Raw genomic sequence first — 6,578 nt, 5'->3', positions numbered from 1 at the left:
CCTAATACAAATATTCCATGATCCTGGTGTTAGTTAATGCAGAGCCTAGAAAACTAGACTCTATTTCTGTTTTTTTTAAATAGTTTTAACACAGAGAAAATTACATTGTGTTTTAAAATCTTTAGTAAAAGTTTGTTGCTTGTGTAAGAGTAGCCTCTTAATTCTCATACTTAGTGGTTAGTAATTTTGAGTCGTATCATTTAGATCTTGAGCCATTTCATGTGTGTGCACACCAGAATCCTTCCTCTTTAGATTCTCCTTATAAAATGAAATATTTGATAGAACTCTACTATGTTTCTCATGTTCATTCTTCCTTCCTTCCTTCCTTCCTCCCTCCCTCCCTTCATTCCTTCTTCCTTTCCCCTCCCTCCCTCCCTCCCTTCATTCCTTCTTTCTTCCTTTCCCCTCCCTTCCTCCCCTCCTTCCTTCCTTTTTCTTTCTTTCTTTCTTTCTTTCTTTCTTTCTTTCTTTCTTGACTGTAAACTCTGGGGGCAAAGACTGTATTTTCAGTGATTCACAATTACATTTTGTTTATATTTAAAACAATCTTGCATGAAAAGTGAAATGTATTTATGATTTTAATTATTATAATATATACTATTCTCTTCCAAAACTTCTTACATTGGTGATGTAAAGAAGTGCTCTAATTATTTTTACTTGAAGTAGTCCTTTAGATGAGAGTAGCCTTTTGTTACATTATGTCCCTCTATGGTTCCTTAAGAGGAAGTGATACCTGCAGAGCACTTTTAAAGATATTTTCTGGGTTAATGTTCAAGATAACACATTGAAAAGGAAGCTATAATTATGTCTAATGAGGGCTCTTTTGGTTGCTAGATATGAGAAAATGAATACTAATTTTAATTTGTGCTTAAAATATATTTTACTAACTATATTGATTTTTAAATATAACAAATTTATCTTGTAGATATTAATCTTCCTTGCTTATTATATTTTCCTAGAGAAACTAGATGAAAATGTGTTCCAACTAGTCTCTATATATTGACATATGTGCTCTATGTATATTGACATAATTGAAGCTGCATTTAATACAACTAATTAGAAACCTTTTGAAAAATTTTAGGTTTGTTGTATTGGAATTTCTAATATGATACAAGGTTTTGACTCAAGCTTTGTATGCAAGGAGAGGTGGAAAATTTTTCTTACCTCTTTATCATTTTATTAACTTGTATTTCTCTGTATCCTAGGAAAATTGTACATTCAAGGAGTATTCCAAAAAGTGATAATCTTAGAGCACTTGGGTGCTTTTGTATTTCATCAGTGCTGATATGTTAGGTACCTAGGGAAATAATGCTTCAGGGCCTTCTTGACAAGACAACTTCGTGGGTGGCTGGGGGATATTTATGTTTGTGCTCATGTTGGGATGGAGTGGCAGATGGTATAGGGACCCCTCCATTGGTAAAGCAGTGCAATCAGCTTCTTTGCAGGTGTGTTACTTCATTATACTTGTAACATCATTCCTGTGTCCATAACTGACTGAAATGTCAAGTTGCAGAAGTGTAAGGCATTGGGTCAGGTGACCAGTAGTAGGACCTTGTTTATAATGCAATAAAGGAATAATGTTAAGGTATGTTTGAGGGGAAATAACAAATATGATTTTACTGGTGAATTTCCATGTTTAATATGTATATTAACTTTTTTTTAAAGTTGCATGTTAACCTGGTAAAAAGTGTTGTCTCTGCTTTATGCTTTGAGTAAAAAGAACAGCAAAAAAAAGACAAGTTAAATTGTTACCCTATTATGTACTATTACATATGCCTTTTCTTTTAGAAAGGTTAATTATAATTACTATTCACACATCCATGTTGTCAGTGTTTTCATTCTGGTTTATTGTCTTAATGTGTGCAGACTTGGTGATGGTAGCTCTATTAACTGTCCAGGGCTGGGATCGCCAGGGCAATTGAAAAGGTATGACGGTTGCATTATTCAAATGAAAAAACGATTGTCCTCATCTTCTCTAAGAACCTTTTTATGGAACTTCGTCAATTAATAGCATTCTATCTTTTACTTCTGGGTATTTGAATTGGACATGAACCTGATAAACAGTGTGACAAGTTTGTGTGATTAATTTGTCTTAAAATGTGAGGAAGGTCCAGTCGTTTAAAATGAATATTTTTAAAGTGAACAGTCATGAGAATGGTTGACAGTAAACAGGAGAAAAAGGAGGAAAAACGTTGTGGATGCCTGGGGACGGCACCTCCACATGCATGCTTGTTGAGTAGCGGTCTCTCTCCCCTTTGCAATGTAAGCTGCAGGACCACAGTGACCGCGATTGCTGTGTTTACAAGTTTACATCTCTCAGCGCCAAACACGGTGCCTAGTATGTGACAGGTGTTCAGTTTATACGTGTTGACAAACGAATTAATGAATTATTAATATTTTTGTGTCCTGCCCCCCACCATGAATGGGTTTTTCTTATGTCTGTGATTGTAACATACTACCTCATTTAATTCTTATTTCAATTTTTATCTCAACTTTTATTTAATTCTGCCTTATTTCAAAAGGAATTCAGGGTGACTATTTTTCTGACTAGTTCTTCTAGTAGAAATAAGACATATTTCCTTAAAAATGGCCTAAAAGCATCATGCAGTGCAAATAAATATATACAAATTTTATTTCTTTGAGATCTGTGTGAATCGGCATCTAGGAATGTCAGGAATGCAGCAGAGTTTGTGGTTTACCATCTGTAGACATTGAAATAGTAAATGGTACAATAGCTCTTTTGGGAAAACATCTGTGACATCATCTTCTTGATCTTTTATGCCCTTTTTTTAGTTTTCACATCTGGAATATCCTCTTTTTGGTGCTAAATAAACTTTATCCCATGAAAAGAATATTTTCACAATGTAAAATAGCCTCCGGCAGTCCTTTTGAATGTGTTCCTAATGACTGGAACCAACTTTTGGGGAATTCCATGAGTTGGGCTGCCTAAGTGACCAGTTATTCTCATCACGACATGGCTTACATTCTAGCAAATCATTCTATATCAAAATGGATAAAATCTTTTTGAAACAGATCCAGTGTTTGAATTCTTCTAGTATTCAAATCCCCAAGTAAGCTTCTACTGTATTTGCATTATTTTATTTTACGAGGAACATTGTGATTGACATCTTCCAGTGAAAGTTGTTTTCATAGTTAGGGGTATTTCTTTTGGCTAGAATCCCAGAAGAGAAAATGGTTTGATGGGATTTGAGAATGCCTATTATTCCATATTTTATTAATATTGTATATTTTGGGTGGGGGAATTTCCACTCTAATAAAAGGATAAGCATGTTGCCTTATTTTGCACATATTTGATTATTGAGACTTTTTCTTATATGCTTCAATGTCCTCTTAATTATTCGTTTTGTTCATTTATTGTTAGAATCTTAGTGTTTTTCTTGTAAATGGAATAAGTTCTTTAAATACTAAATATATTAGTCCTTGATCATTAAACTTCCCCATTTGTCCCTTTAATTTTAATAATTATCTTTTTTTTCTTTTTAAAGATTTAATTTTATTTATTTATGACTGCATTGGGTCTTCCTTGCTGCATGTGGGCTTTCTCTAGTTGTGGCTAGCGGGGGCTACTCTTCGTTGTGGTGCGTGGGCTTCTCATTGTGGTGCCTTCTCTTATTGCGGAGCACAGGCTCTAGGTGCGCGGGCTCATTAGTTGTGGTGCGTGGGCTCTAGAGTGCAGGCTCAGTAGTTGTGGCACATGGGTTTAGTTGCTTCTCGGCATGTGGGATCTTCCCGGACCAGGGCTCGAACCTGTGTCCCCTGCATTGGCAGGCAGATTCTTATCCACAGCGCCACCAGGGAAGTCCCTATAATTATCTGTTTTTTGGTTTTGTTTTGTTTTTGTCTTTGTTTTTGTTTTGCGGTACGCGGGCCTCTCACTGTTGTGGCCTCTCCTGTTGCGGAGCACAGGCTCCGGACGCGCAGGCTCGGCGACCATGGCTCACGGGCCTAGCCGCTCCGCGGCATGTGGGATCTTCCCGGACCGGGGCACAAACCTGTGTCCCCTGCATTGGCAGGCGGACTCTCAACCACTATGCCACCAGGGAAGTCCTATAATTATCTTTTTAGCATATAAAAGTGTTTATGAATATAAAAAAATTACATAAGAAATGCATGATTTCTTTGAGTGAAAACCAGAAAAGAGACATAATAAGCAAAAAGAAAATTAAAATAATTCATTGTCTCATCATTCTAATAAAACCAGTATCAATACTTTGGAATGGGTATATATTTGAGTCAGTATTTTGAATACAGAATTCTAAAAAACCCTGTAACTTTTCCACGATATACTATAAACATCTTTTACACATGAAACATTATTTTACTGGATGTATTGTGTTTGCCTGTTTGGATTATCATAATTTATCTAACCAGTCTTCTGTTGTTAAATTGTTCCTTATTTCTCACCTTTAAAAATAATACAGTTAATACTTGAATTTATTTTTTATTCAAATTACAAATTGAGTTGCTGTGTAAACGTGTTTGAATTTTTAAAAGGCATTTATTTATTATTTACATGTTGCCTAATTGTCTTACCCAAAGAGTACTCACATCCTGGTCAATTCTTCACTCAAGCACATGGCCATCTCTATATTAAGACCGTTTTTTTGTTTTTTGGTTTTTTTAATAAATTTATTTATTTTTGGCTGCTACTCTTCGTTGCAGTACGTAGGCTTCTCGTTGCAGTGGCTTCTGTTGTTGCGGAGCGTGGGCTCTAGGCGTGCAGGCGTCAGTAGTTGTGGCATGCAGGCTCAGTAGTTGTGGCTCACGGGCTCTAGAGCGCAGGCTCAGTAGTTGTGGCGCATGGGCTTAGTTGCTCCATGGCAAGTAGGATCTTCCCGGACCAGGGTTCGAACCTGTGTCCCCTGTTATGGCAGGCAGGTTCTTAACCATGTGCCACCAGGGAAGTCCCAAGACATTTTATATTATAGTAAGATTTGTTGACCTGTTCATCGCTCCTCACAGGTCATCACTACTATCGAGGCATTTTCCGGTTGTGCTGTACATTCACTAGTTCTGCCTCACTTAGCAAAGGGCCGCACAGAGCTTCTCTCTACCCTCGACTTTTCTATGATCTTTAGCCTTTAATTATTGCGCAAAGTTTTCTTGTTAATCCACTTGTAATGTATCCATCCTAATCATAGACTTTTTTTGGAAGAATAGAAGGGAAAAAACCTAAAAAAGATACTCTCAGCTCATGTTTTTTTAATGTGGGGGAAGAGTAATCTCTAACACTTTATCATCTAACAGAGATGACTGGTGTTCTGCCTTGGTGATGCTTTCCTGCAAATGTGTCAGTCTACAACTGGCAGCCTTTAATGCTAGTCCTTTTACTTTTCTTTTAAAGGTTCTTTGTTTTATAGGAAGTTTACATTCATTTTAATAATAGAGATTGTACTCTTTCCCAGTGTAACTGAAACTCCCATCTTACCATTATCTCTTGCAAGAAAATTGCTTTTGATGAACAAGTTTTTAAGTTGCAGGAACACGTCTTTGTATATTTCAAACACTTACTGTTTCATTCTCTTAAATTCTTAGCTACTCTCTGGGTATGTTTGAGGTATGAGATTGAACATCTTCATAGATTTTTGGTCATTTGTATTATATAAATTTTCTACCTCCTTTGTACATTTTGCTCCTGCTTTGTGAAAGTTGTTTTAAAGTACAATGATCTTTTGCCGTGTGTCATTAATCTTTTTACCTTTTGTGTGTGTGTGTGTGTGTGTGTGTGTGTGTGGTATCTTAAGTTGGTCTCAGAAGAATTAAAAATTTTAACTGGATATGTTAAGCTTTCTTTATGGTTTGTTCAAAATTTTTGTGATGGAGAAGATAACTACACCTAATGGTTGTAGGATATTTTTTTTGTACCCTGAGTGGATGATAATGACTTTATATTTATTCCTTTTTTCCCCCAGTAAACTGTTTGTAGTTAATGTGATAGGATCAGTTAGGAGGACATGATTGGCTTTTTATCTACTGGATATATGTCCTACATTTTCTTTGTTCTTAAGATTTTGCCTTTTTGTAGGACCCTACTTAAGCCATACATTGAATACAATTCAAAGGTAAAAAGTGTTGGAAGTCCTGTGTTAATTCATTCAAAATATATATCCAGTGTCCATCCATTAATGTCCAACATCTTAAGGGATTTGTTAAATTATAAGGTGAAACATGCTGCCATTAAATTTTCTTTACAAGGAGATTTTAACAATGTGGGGAAATAACTGATGTGACAGGTAAGTGGGGAAAAAAGGATACAGACTTTTACATCTAATATGATCTCAATCAACTATGTTTAGGAAAAAAGCATAGAAAAAAGGAAGAAAATGTATCCTAACAGTATATATTACAGGTTGTTGTAAGATGTCAGCATTATGGTTGATATTTTTCTGATTCTTTATGCTTTTGTACATGCCAGATATTCTATTGAGCACATTACGTTAATACTTAGAAACCAGTGTTGGATCATTTTTGTTTGTTTTTAAAGAATCTTAATGGGGTAGGAAAAGTACAAAAAATGTTTCTAATTTATAAGTAAATGAGATGCAACTCTGTTTTTT

Source organism: Mesoplodon densirostris, chromosome 8 (assembly GCF_025265405.1).
Source record: "Mesoplodon densirostris isolate mMesDen1 chromosome 8, mMesDen1 primary haplotype, whole genome shotgun sequence".
NCBI lineage: Eukaryota > Metazoa > Chordata > Mammalia > Artiodactyla > Ziphiidae > Mesoplodon > Mesoplodon densirostris.
Note: the sequence above shows the minus strand (reverse complement) of the source record.